General features: G+C 44.4%; 1 pseudogene; it reads left to right on the top strand.

Annotated features, from left to right (window-relative positions):
- The first annotated feature begins 634 nt into the window (after nucleotides 1-634).
- On the top strand, nucleotides 635-1841 carry LOC113337868 (annotated as a pseudogene).
- The last annotated feature ends 10533 nt before the right edge of the window (nucleotides 1842-12374 follow it).

Here is a 12374-nt window from a genome sequence, read left to right as displayed (position 1 = left end):
AACTGTACTCCGTAGTAAAAAAAAAAAAGCACGCAACAAGATGGGCACGGCTATATTATAGAATATATAAGTTTTGTTTTTTAATTGTTGGGGAAATTCTTTACAATGCGAATGGCAAGTGCTTTTCAGCGAAATTGGTTAGCTATCTGGCTCCTCTTGCGGCAACTCCTCCAGTCTTGGAGTTTAAACACCAACCTCAGCATTTCAGTCTATACGATGTGGACATTAGTATCTTTTTTCTACTTGTCAGTGGCGGAGCCAACTTTTAAGTTTAAGGGGACTAAATTTTTTTTGATAAACTTGGTGGACTAGATTATTAAAAATCTGGGGGTTAAATCCTAAAAACTAGAGGATTAAACCTAAAAACTGAAGAAAACTAAGGGCTAAACATGGATTTTTGAAATTTTAGGGGGCTAGAGCCAGGGTTAGTCAACCCTTGGCTCCGCCCTGCTTGTGGGTCACCTCCGGTATTTACCTTGAAACAACAAATTAGAGATGGGGGAATTCAAAGAGTTTGATTCTTTCGTCTCCTTCACGTAGATAATATCATCATGAATTTGTTTCTTTTCTTGTGTGCATATTGTATTACCATTGATATTGCCTTATGGAAGTTTGAAACCAGCAAGTACTACTGCACAGTTATTGATGCTCCTGGACATCGTCACTTTATCAAAAACATGATTACTGGTACTTCTCAGGCTGATTGTGCCGTCCTCATTATCGATTCTACCACTGGAGGTTTTGAGGCTGGTATCTCAAAGGATGGTTAGACTCGTGAGCACGCTCTTCTTGCTTTCACCCTTGGTGTCAAGCAGATGATCCGTTGTAACAACGTATACCTTTCTCACAGTTATTTTCCTGTCTATAAAATTTAGACTTTCCAATGTTTTTTATCCTTCCAGTGGCTAACTATTATTTCATGTGTTTCGTGTTTGTGTTTGTAGATGGAAGCCACCGCCCCCAAGTACTCAAAGGCTAGGTACGATGAAATTGTGAAGGAGGTCCCATCTTACTTAAAGAAGGTTGGATACAACCCAGACAAAATTGCCTTTGTTCCCATCTCTGGATTCGAGGGAGACAACATGATTGAGAGGTCCACCAACCTTGACTGGTACAAGGGACCAACTCTCCTTGAGGCTCTTGACAATATCTCTGAACCAAAGACACCCTCAAACAAGCCCCTTCGTCTTCCACTTCAGGATGTTTACAAGATTGGAGGTATTGGAACTGTGCCAGTGGGACGTGTTGAATCTGGATTCATCAAGCCTGGTATGGTTGTTACCTTTGGACCCACCGGGTTGACCACTGAAGTTAAGTCTGTGGAGATGCACCACGATGCCCTTCAAGAAGCTCTTCCAGGAGACAATGTTGGGTTCAATGTCAAGAATGTCGCAATGAAGGATCTCAAGCGTGGTTTCGTCGCCTCCAACTCCAAGGATGACCCTGCAAGGGAAGCTGCCAACTTCACCTCCCAGGTCATCATCATGAACCATCCTGGTCAGATCGGTAACGGTTATGCCCCAGTTCTTGACTGTCACACATCTCGCATTTCTGTTAAGTTTGCTGAGATCCTCACCAAGATTGATAGACGATCCGGAAAGGAGCTTGAGAAGGAGCCCAAGTTTTTGAAGAATGGTGATGCTAGTATCATTAAGATGCTTCCAACCAAGCCCATGGTTGTGGAGACCTTCTCTTAGTATCCACTTCTTGGACGTTTTGCTGTCAGGGACATGAGGCAGACAGTTGCTGTTGGTGTCATCTAGGAAGTTGAGAAGAAGGACCCAACAGGAGACAAGGTTACCAAGTCTGCTGTCAAGAAGAAATGAAGTGTGTTTCCAAGGTTAACTAGAGGGATGGTGCTAGGAGGATCTACAGGAGGGACTTGTCTCTATTGCTTTACTATTAGTCAGTTTCATTTTTGCTTTTTGTTGGTTAGGTATCTATGCAGTCTCTTGCTTTGTGTCGCTTTTGTTTTGTTGCGTGTCCGGATGCAAACCTGGGTGCTTGACAGGCGGTGGAAACAAAATGTTTGGCTGTTCAGTTGAAGTTCCTTTAAAAACATATGTTTGATTTTGGGTTTTCAATTCAAGACAATAATTGAAAATCGTATTTGCTTTGTGTCTCATTTTTCAGAAGACTGCAGATTTTTAGGACTGGTTAACTTTGGCGAACACTTGCAACGCTGTACCACTTGTGAGTACATGGATTACTATGCCATTATGTTGTGCAGGCTTGTTATTGTGCATTTTATAATCCTTGAACTATACTCTGCCTGAAATGCAGAATCAGGTTCATAGCTTAATATTCTGCCTGAATGCAGAGTCAGTCAGATTCGGTTCCAATTCATAAGAAAATTAAAAACAAAAAGATGAAAATTAAAATCAAAAAGATGATTTTAAAATTTAGAAGACAAGAACCGAAATTCCATTATTTCCAATTGTACTTGTAAATCCAAGGAATGGGAAAGAAGTTACAGTGAGCTCAAGAAAGTAAAACCCCAATTACAGGACTCGGAAGTGACAGAGACCCCAAGATCTAAGACTACCTCTGAAAAACCATACTGATGTACAATTACACTGAAAGCTTCAAAGAAACACTCCCTTATTCTAAAGATATGACCAATTTCAGAAACATAAATATTTGAAGGCAATGCTAACTCGAGAAACAAGTGTAGATCATAATCCAAGAGATACCCAGGAAAACCCTTTTCTTGAATGTCAATTTGGTTCCATCTGAAGAAACCATTTCTCCTCCAATTCCTTGTTCTACTGTACTACTAGTAGATTCATTCTTCTTATTGTTATCGTCCTCATCATTATCAGAAAAATGGTCATGATCATCATCTTTAGCATTAGCAGCACCAAAAGCACTGTAATTCAAAGTAGATTTAATACCGTGCACAACAACAGCTCTGTGAACAGGTAAATCACGAAGGCATCTATATGTTCACAAACAATGTTCGCACTCTATATACATACTCGTACTGATGAGACAAATGCATTGATTCCTTGGCTCAAAACCTTCGGGTTTATCATAGCCTCATCTAATATCATCACCAGAGGCGTTCACATAGAGGAAAATAAAGAAAACGAAGTATAAAAGTAAAACTCGTGGAGTGTTAGATGAATGTAAAGTGCTGAAATGTAAATAAGACTGGGATTTACGTGGTTCAGCACTAAGGCCTACATCCACGGGGTTGTCGTTTCACTATGCACTTGATGATTACAGAGGTAGTCGAATGACTTTGGAGTTTACATAGGTCTGTGTATTGTAAAAGATAAACTTACACTCACAATCCTTCTCTCTCTCTTTTCCGATCCCCTCTCTCTTGGTGGAGAGGGGGTATTTATAGGGTTAGAGTGTGGGACCCGTTTTTGAGGGCCGTTGGAACCTTATCTTCTTGTGCTTTGTATCCATCACGCGGAGGTCTTCGTTCATTGCTTGATCACGCAGAGTCATCCTCGTTCGTTCCACGGGTTGATCGACACGTACACTGCTCAGAGTGTTTAATGTGGGTAGTTGAGGCGCATGCTCGTGTCAGACAAGTGTCTTCTGCCCCTGTCACGTCCATGTCAGTCAACCTTTTCTTCACCGTTGATCTTGGCTTCTTTTGGGGATGAGATAAAGTAACTCTTCGGGAGTTATTTGGTGCTCCGCAGTACATCGTGTTTTTGGTACATCTTTTAACTTCTGCCCTTGGATTTGTTCGAGCAAAGATCCGACGTCGACGGGATGGGCTTCTTGGCTGTGGGCGTGTGTCATCATGTTTTGATGACTTGGTCCGCATGCTCTCCACGTGTCTTCCTACATACACGTGTTTGATGATGAAATATGTACACACAATTTGCCCCTTTTCTTCGGGATTGAGTGTTTAGTGGGAGCATTGAAGAAAACAGACGTTACATATTCCTCCTCTCTCATAATAACTTCTCCTAGATACTTGGGCACGTTTCTCACTCGTGCATTAACTGCTCATTTAATGGGCACGTTTCCCATTCCTCCATTAACTTCCTTCTCTTTCTTTCGAGTATATTAAGGAGAGGAGAAAAATTAATTTCATTCTCCTTGAAAATTAATTTCATTCTCCCTGTCAGTCTTCATTCTTTGTTCTTCAACCATTAAATTCTCTCTGCCCTAGCATTAATCACGCTCGTTTCTTCTTTGTTTCTGGTTTGTTGTCTTCTTTTGGGATTTTGTTTGTGGTGGTAAGGTTTCTTTTCTTCGTTTCTGTTGTTTTAAGTTTTGTGTTGATTGTGTTGATTGTAAATTTTCTGCTGCTGTCGTACCTTGTTTGTGATGAAGAACATCTTTTGATGCATGTATGCTAGTTTGCCCATGTTCTTCTTCTCAAGTCGATGAGGCCATTGTTTCAATTGTATTGATTGAACTTTTAAGCTTAGGGTTTTAGGGTTTTAGGGTATACATGCATGTATGCTAGTTTTAGGGTTTCTGGGCTATGTTGAGATGAACTGCTAATTTTGTGGTTTTTTTATCTTTGGTGATGCCCTCGTGTTTGCTTCATACTTGTTTTTGTTGTACCTCCTCTCAGCCATGTCTGACCGTCCGCGACTTCCTTATCAAACTCCGGCTTCCAGTCTACCGAGATCCCCTCCACGTAGAGAGTCTGATACATATCCACCTGGGGGAGATCTCTCTAAATTGTCGCAAATGGATCCCCGCGGTACTAAAGTTTCGTCTTCTTCTGGGACGAAGGCCTCTCCTCCTAGGAAAGGGGATCCATTGAAGGGTCCTTCCGGGTCTCGATACGCTTCCGGTCGTGCTGCTTCTCGTCCTCGTGATGACTCTAGGTGTACGCAGACACCTCCTCGTGGTGGCGCCTTGGATATTCCCCCTCTTCGTTCTATAGTGCCTGTGCAGCACCCTTTGCCGCCTCCTCCAGTACTTTCTTTCAAAGGGAATAACTCCAAAGGTGGTGTGCCGAGAGCTGAATCGTCTAAGAATCCTCCTTTGAAAAGAAAAGCTTCCGAAGCTTTTGTTGGTTCGTCCGATCCCGCGAAAGAGGATGAGGCTGCCCCGGTGATACGCAGCGTTTCGGTCAGCAAGAAGAAAGTCACGTTTAAGCACATTGACCTTGAAGTTTTCAAGGAAAAACATGAGCTTCAAGCCTTCGAGGTTCGTTTCTATGCCCCTGAGGATGATATTACTTACGAGCTCATCTCGAAGTATTAGTTTGATGAGTTTCACCTGTTGACTACGGTTGGAGCCTTCGAGGCGGGTCTTATGCTGCCGTTGTATAAGTCTGGTGATTCCTTTTATTATGATGTGCTGGCTGGTCGTGAAGGCTCTTCCACCAATACTCACAGTCGTTCCGTGTCGCAATTATCGGGGAATTATCTTCGTGCACTGAGGGAATGTTATCTGCGGAGTAAGGGGGAGACAACGATGACATGTTATGTTCCAAATCCCGCTGAGAGGGAATGGTACACTCCTGAAAACTTCAACAACTCGCTGCTCCTCGGGGCGAAATTCGTCTCTTAAGTGAGGTGAGCGATGCCAAACTGAAACACGTTCCAGGCACCGAGGGGTCGGGTCAGCGGAAACTTTTTCCCGCTCGCGAAAGGATCAAGCGTGACCATGATTATGAGTGGCACGCCACTGTTATTGAAATTGTTGGTCCTTGGGCGTATGGTTGGATTCCCGGTCCGCGCGGTTGGCGTCCTTCTGAGTGTAGCATGCCTCGTGAATCTCCTCCTGCTTGTTATTGAGATTTCTGTCCCTGGCGTTTAAATTTCGAAGGCATGAACTTTCCTTATGTACTCGACGTTGTTGAAGGAGACGAGGCGGAAGGTTCTGGTGCTATACTTCCACCGAAGAGTGCCGCTACTTCCAAGGTATGGTTATTGCAGATTCTGGCCGCGCCCCTCCTCTTTTTTTTAAATTTTTTTTTGAAAATAACTATTTTTGTGGAACGTGTATTGGTTTGTAGGTGTCGAAAAAGAAAAAGATTGGGCCCAAGCAGTCTTCTACCATTGTGACGGGTGAGGCTGAGGTTCATGAAGAAGTTACCAGTCCAGTGAATAAAGAGTTTGCCGGGGATGAGGAAATGTCTGATGGGGAAGAACGCACTGATACTTCCCCTCCTGATGTCGAGGAAGAGGTTGGTGCGGGTTGTGATGGTGTTGAAGGGAGAAATAATACCGCGGTGGCTGACGGAAGTGTTATCGCGGACATGTCTGCTCCTGCTGGTGAGGCTAGGGAAACTCTCCCCACCATTTCTCAAGAGTTCTCCTTTGACATGATATATTCCGCAGGGGAACTCTTTGACGATGCCCTCGATTTTCCCGAAGACTTTTCTTTGCTTCCCCCAATGATGATTGGAATGTGCTCGGGGGTTCTGGTAAAGAAGATGTTGCTGTTCAGAATGAGGGCGCGGATGATCACAATGCGCGTGGTGATGCCGAAACTTGTGCCGATGGGGCAATATCAGCAAAGGGGAAGTCTGTGGTTGACTCGCCTTCCGAGGATTTCCCCCATTTGCTGATGTTTGAGGGTGAGGATGCCATAATGGATTGGCTCAAGAAAAAGAGTCTGTTGTTTGTCCCCCATCCTGTCCCGGTGGTTGCTGGTGAGAAAGATTCTGATTCTTATACCCGTCGGATGATAGAACTATCTTCCGAGGTGCGTGTTGCTGAGATGTGGGGGAAAATCTTGAGTGTTCCAGAGGCTACCCTCGTATCGGACCCTCCCTCTTCTGTTGCTGAAATGATGGCCATAGCCGGTGGGTACCAATATGGTTTTCCCCAGCAGCGTGTCTTGGAGGTAAGTCCTCGTACATATCTCTTCGTGACAATTGAATCCTTCGGTGTAATAATATTTGTCGTTTGATGTGTAGATGATGAGGAGTGAGCATTGTAACCATGTGCTGTATCAATTCTTTAAAGCGAAATCTTTGAAGCTGGAGGCTAAGCTTCGTCACAGAGAAAAGGCATTATCTCCGGCTGAGGTGGAGATAGAAGAACTGAAGAATAGCCTTAAAGAGAAAGAAAGGCTGGGTGAAGCGGAGACTGGTCTTCGTTCAGAGCTTGCCGCCGTTCGCGCTGAGTTAGAGCAAACTCGCGGCAAAGTTTCAGCTTTCACGGGTTTGGTTCTTCTCCATCTTTTATCCCTCGTAATTCCTCTCTACTACTTTGTTGTGCTGTCTGAGTCTCCCCACCCTATCTTCAGTGGGTGGCGTCCCCGAGCTGATATGGCTTCGAAACGAAAGGGCACGGCAAAAATCTCGTATCAAACAGCTGGTCGAAAAAATTAAGAGCGAAGCCGAAAAGTGGGATGCTCGGGCTGAGGGATGGCGCGCAAGGCATGTTCAGATGGTTGATATGCAGAATTTGTATAACCATGATCGTACTTTGTTCAATGGTACGCTGTTGTGGACACGTGAGAATATGCGGGAATCCCGTGAGCGTACTTCGTTGTTAGAGTCTAGAATACATCTTCTGGAAGAGGAATTACGAAAGGCTCGCTCCCTTCCTTTTCCGGGAATTAAGGAGAGTATGCTGTGTCTTACCAGAGAAAGGGACGATGCCAGAGCCGAAGTTGGGGCTCTCAGCAAAGCCCTTGATGCGTCTCGCGCTGAAATACCCCGCCAGGCTGAGTCTGAGAGAAATCTCGAAGTATGTATGTACAGACTTAGCAAAGGGATAACAGAGATAAACAACGAAGTCAACCACCTTCGTCACATGGATTCGATGAAGCAGGTAGAATTAGATGCAAGTCAATTTACTCTAACCAACCTTCTACTAGATTATAAGAAATTATCCGAGGAATATGACTATCTTGATGAAGCGCGAGACGTGGTTGTTAATGAGTATGAAGAGGCTTTGGCTTGTGTCGAAGGTATAACTTCATTTCGTCGAGTGTGATTGTGTCTTTTCTGTGCTAACTCCCTTGTGTTGTCTTTTTCAGAGCTCGAGGGACAACTCTGCGCGGCAATTGAAAAATTTGAAAAGGCTCAATCTTCCTTAGCGCAGCAGGAAGGACAGACTAATTATTTTAAGAGTCTGGCGGCATCCCGCGAGGAGGCCGTAGGTGCTGCTTCTAAAGAAGTGAATCGTCTATCCTCTTTGTTATCTCAAGCCCACCAGCGAACGACAGTTATTATGCATAAGGCTCGGTGTCAATTGGCGGAGGAGACAAACAAGATGCTGGAGAGGATTGAGCTTGGCCTTAAGACCGGGCATGGCCTCGTCAAGAGCTATCCGCGTCGTCCTGTACCTGCCTCCTTGCCTGGCTCCTCGGGACCCTCTTCTGGTGGGAGTGTCCCTTCAACTCTTCGGAACAATCCTGCTGATGGGGCGGCATCTTCCAAGTAGAAACCACGGCATTAGCCTTCAGTTAGATTTTGCTAGTATTTTGTAAAAAAAATATTTTTGATGTGTGTTCTTCCTTGAATTGACCTTGCCGCTTTTTGTAACCAACCTTTTATGAAATGGATCCTTCTTTTGATATACCTGCAATATCAGTTTGTTTTTTATTTTAAGCATTGTGAGGAAGGACATTAAAAATAAAAGAAGAGTGTTTTAAGTGTTTGGGTGCGATACTGAAGGGAGGTACCTTCGTGATCGTCTTGAGACCTGTCACCCCGCTGGCGAACCCTGGGACAGAGGATTCCCAGACGGTGGGGACCGAGGCAATGTTCTAGGATATGGGGTTAAAATATTTACATACACCCATTTCGTCGACCCGTTGCCTTAAGATTGGTTGGGTATCTCTTTCTACTGGATGCCTTCCCCCTGGTCTTACACTCATGGACACTGATGGGGGAGCCCTGAGAGATTGTAGATTAACTACTTTCCCCAATATTGTTGATAAGTTTTGTTTACTTGAATTTCAGAAAGCTTGTTTGATTGATAGGTTGAGGCCTGCCACTCCTCGTCCAGAGATAGAAACATGTAGAGCGATCACGCTGCCTTCTTCTTCTGGTATTCTTCACGCAGATGCAAAGTTGTGTTGCTCCTATGGGTAGTACGGTTTGAGCCACTTAGGATTCCAAGGATGCCGGAGGACCTCGCCTTTCAGATTGCGAAGATAGTATGAACCGCTTCCCGCAATGTCGTGTATTATAAAAGGTCATCCCCATGTAGGTGCTAACTTTCCCCATTTCTTTTCTCGTTGATACTGTGGGATTGTTCTTAGCACATACTTCCCCTATACAAAATTTCGAAGCTTTACCTTTTTGTTGTACTCCCTTGCTAGTCTTCGTTGATAATTTTCCATCTTCTGCAATGCTGCTTCCCTTCTTCCTTCCAGGTCGTCCAATCTCTCTAACATCATGTCTGTTGTGAGATTTTTCTCTCATGCTTCGGTCTTTGTGGTTGGCATGAGGATCTCTGTTGGGATGACTTCTTCAGATCCATAAGTGAGGAGAAACGGGGATTCCCCAGTGGCAGATCTTCGTGTTGTCCTGTATGCCCATAACACATTGTGCAACTGTTCACACCATCGCCCCTTATGTTCGTCTAATTGCTTTTTGAGGATAAGGGCGAGGGTCTTGTTAGTGGCTTCCGCTTGTCCATTGATTTGAAGGTATATGGGGGTGGATTTGTTCTTCCTTATTTTGAAAGTATCAAAGAGCATGTCTATGTGTTTCCCCTGTAATTGCTTACCATTATCGGACACGATTTCCGCTGGTATGCCGAACCTGCAAATGATGTTCTGGAATATGAAAGTAAACACATCCACGTCTTTGATCCTGGATAAGGCTTTAGCTTCCACCCATTTACTGAAGTAGTCCATGGCTACTATCAAAAATCGTCTTTTCCCTGATCCTTCGACGAAAGGACCGACGATATCTATGCCCCATTTTGCAAATGGCCACGAACTATCTACAGAATTTAACGTTGTTGTCGGCGCGTGTATCTTTTTGGCGAAACGCTGACATTCTTCACACCGTCGGGACATTCTTGCGGCATCCTGTATCATTGTGGGCCAGTAATATCCTTGCATTTTTGCTTTGTCGGCTAGTGATCTCATGCCGCTATGATTCCCTGCGTCACCATAATGGATGTCGTTTAGAATTCGATGCCCCTCTTTCCTGGATAAGCAACGTAGTAACGATCCAAGGAAGGATTTCTTGTACAAGACCCCATTCCGAAGGTCATATCTTCCTACTTTGGAGAGTATTTTCCTGGCTTGTTTATGATCCGCGGGTAAGCTTCCCTTTTCGAGAAACGCATGGATCACCATTCTCCAATCATCTTCGTTGCTGAAATCTTCGTCTTGATTTGCTCTTGACAGGATATCTTCTTCGTAAAAATCGTTATGGATGTCTTCTCTTACCTGGTCTTCGATATTTGCTTCCACTGTATCTTGATTGGTAGCGAAGGAGAATTGCGATGCAATCGAAGGCTCGTATACCCTTGTTATTTTAATAGCTTTGACGCTTTTGTCCTTCAGCATGGATGATATATATGCTAGGGCATCCGCGTGCCTGAGATCCCTTCTGCATAAGTGCAGGAACTTGATGTTCGGAATTTGTGATGCCAATGTTTGGACCAAGGCCATGTAAGCTGAGAGGGTGTCGTCGTACACATTGTACTCGAGCCATATTTGCCGTTTGACAAGCTGCGAATAACTTGTCAGTCTTACATCGGTTACCCCCATCTCTATTATTAAACGAAGGGCATGTATGTCTGCCTCGTATTCGACGATGTTGTTAGTATGCTCTTTGAATTCTAACCTGAGTGCATGTACGATCCTTTCTCTGGTTGGGGTGGTGATGACAATACCTATTCCTGCTCCTTCCTTATTTTTGGAACCATCGACGAAGACTTCCCATTGTCTTTGACTCGCGGGTTCGAGGATATCCATTAGATCCTTGCTTTCTTCCTCGGCTTCTGGTATTCCCTTAATCTCTTCGTCGTTGTCCAGGGGGAGGTCTGCTAAGAAATCCGCCAAAACTTGGGATTTTCGGGAATGTTGAATTTCATGAATGATGTTGAATTGGTCCAGATGGGTGTTCCACTTGGCTATTCTGCCCACTTTTCCCGCGCTTTTGAGGACTGCTTCCAGTGGTGCTTTGCATGGGACCCGGATGAAGTGAGTTAGGAAGTAGGTTCTCAGCTTTTGAGTAGCCCATACCAATGCTAGGATAAGTTGTTCGATCTTCGTGTAGTTCCTTTCCGCAGAATTGAGGGTCTTACTGACATAATAGATAGGCTGTTCTATCTTCGTATTGGTTTTGACCAACACTGCGCTAACTGCGTCTTCTGTTGCTGCTATGTACAATGCCAAAACCTCATCAGGATCAGGCTTCTACAGGATTGGAATTGAATCCAGGTGTTCTTTGATTTTTTGGAAGGCTTCTTCGCATTCTGCGGTCCATTCAAACTTACTCCCTTTTTTGAGAATATTGAAAAATGTTTGCATTTGTCCGAGGATCGGGCAATAAATCTGCCCAAGGCTGCTATGGACCCATTGAGCTTCTGCACTTCTTTTAAATTCTTCGGGGATGGCATTTCTACTATGGCTGAATCTTCGCTGGGTCTACCTCAATGCCCCTTTTTGTTACCAGATATCCGAGGAATTTCCCTGAGGTGACACCGAAGTGCATTTCTCTGGATTTACTTTCATGTGATGTTTCCTCATTGCTTCGAAGATATCTCTCAGATCCTGGTGGTGATCTTTGCGCAGCTTACTTTTGACGAGCATGTCATCAACGTAGACTTCTAAGGTACTACCAATCCATGGCCTGAAGATAGCATCGACCATTCTTTGGTATGTTGCCCCTGCGTTTCGAAGTCCAAAGGGCATTCTAGTGTAGCAATAAAGGCCATGTGGGGTGTAGAATGCTGTGTGTAGTTGATCTTCTTCTGCCAGGGCTACTTGGTTGTAGCCAGAATGTCCATCCATGAATGACAGCTCTTCGTATCCTTCTACTGCTTCAACCAGCTGATCTATGCTTGGCAGGGGATAGCTGTCCTTTGGACATGCCTTGTTGAGGTTAGTAAAATCGATGCATATCCTAACCCCTCCATTTTTCTTAGGAACGACGACCATGTTGGAGATCCATGTAGGGTACTTGACTTCCTTGATGAACCTGCTTCTAGTAGTTTCCGAAGTTCTTTTTCCACTGCCTTATGGTATACTCCGGTGCAACTTTTCTTATTTTCTGCCTGAAAGGGGTGCCTGGTTTGATGCGCAGCTCGTGTTGGATTATTTTCGGGTCAATCCCCGGCATATCTCCTAGCTTCCAGGCGAATACATCCGCGTATTCTTTAAGTAATTTGGTTAAGGAATCTTCTCTTCTTTCGTCCATTATGGTCCCTACTTTGATCATCTTCGGGTTTTCTTCCGTTCCTATGTTGATTTCTTTTACGGGCTCTACTGGTGTGAACACCGGCTTCGGATCCCCGAGG

Source organism: Papaver somniferum, unplaced genomic scaffold, assembly GCF_003573695.1.
Source record: "Papaver somniferum cultivar HN1 unplaced genomic scaffold, ASM357369v1 unplaced-scaffold_18, whole genome shotgun sequence".
NCBI classification, from domain to species: domain Eukaryota; kingdom Viridiplantae; phylum Streptophyta; class Magnoliopsida; order Ranunculales; family Papaveraceae; genus Papaver; species Papaver somniferum.
The sequence above is the reverse complement of the archived record's forward strand: the minus strand, read 5'-3'. Positions and strand labels throughout refer to the sequence as shown.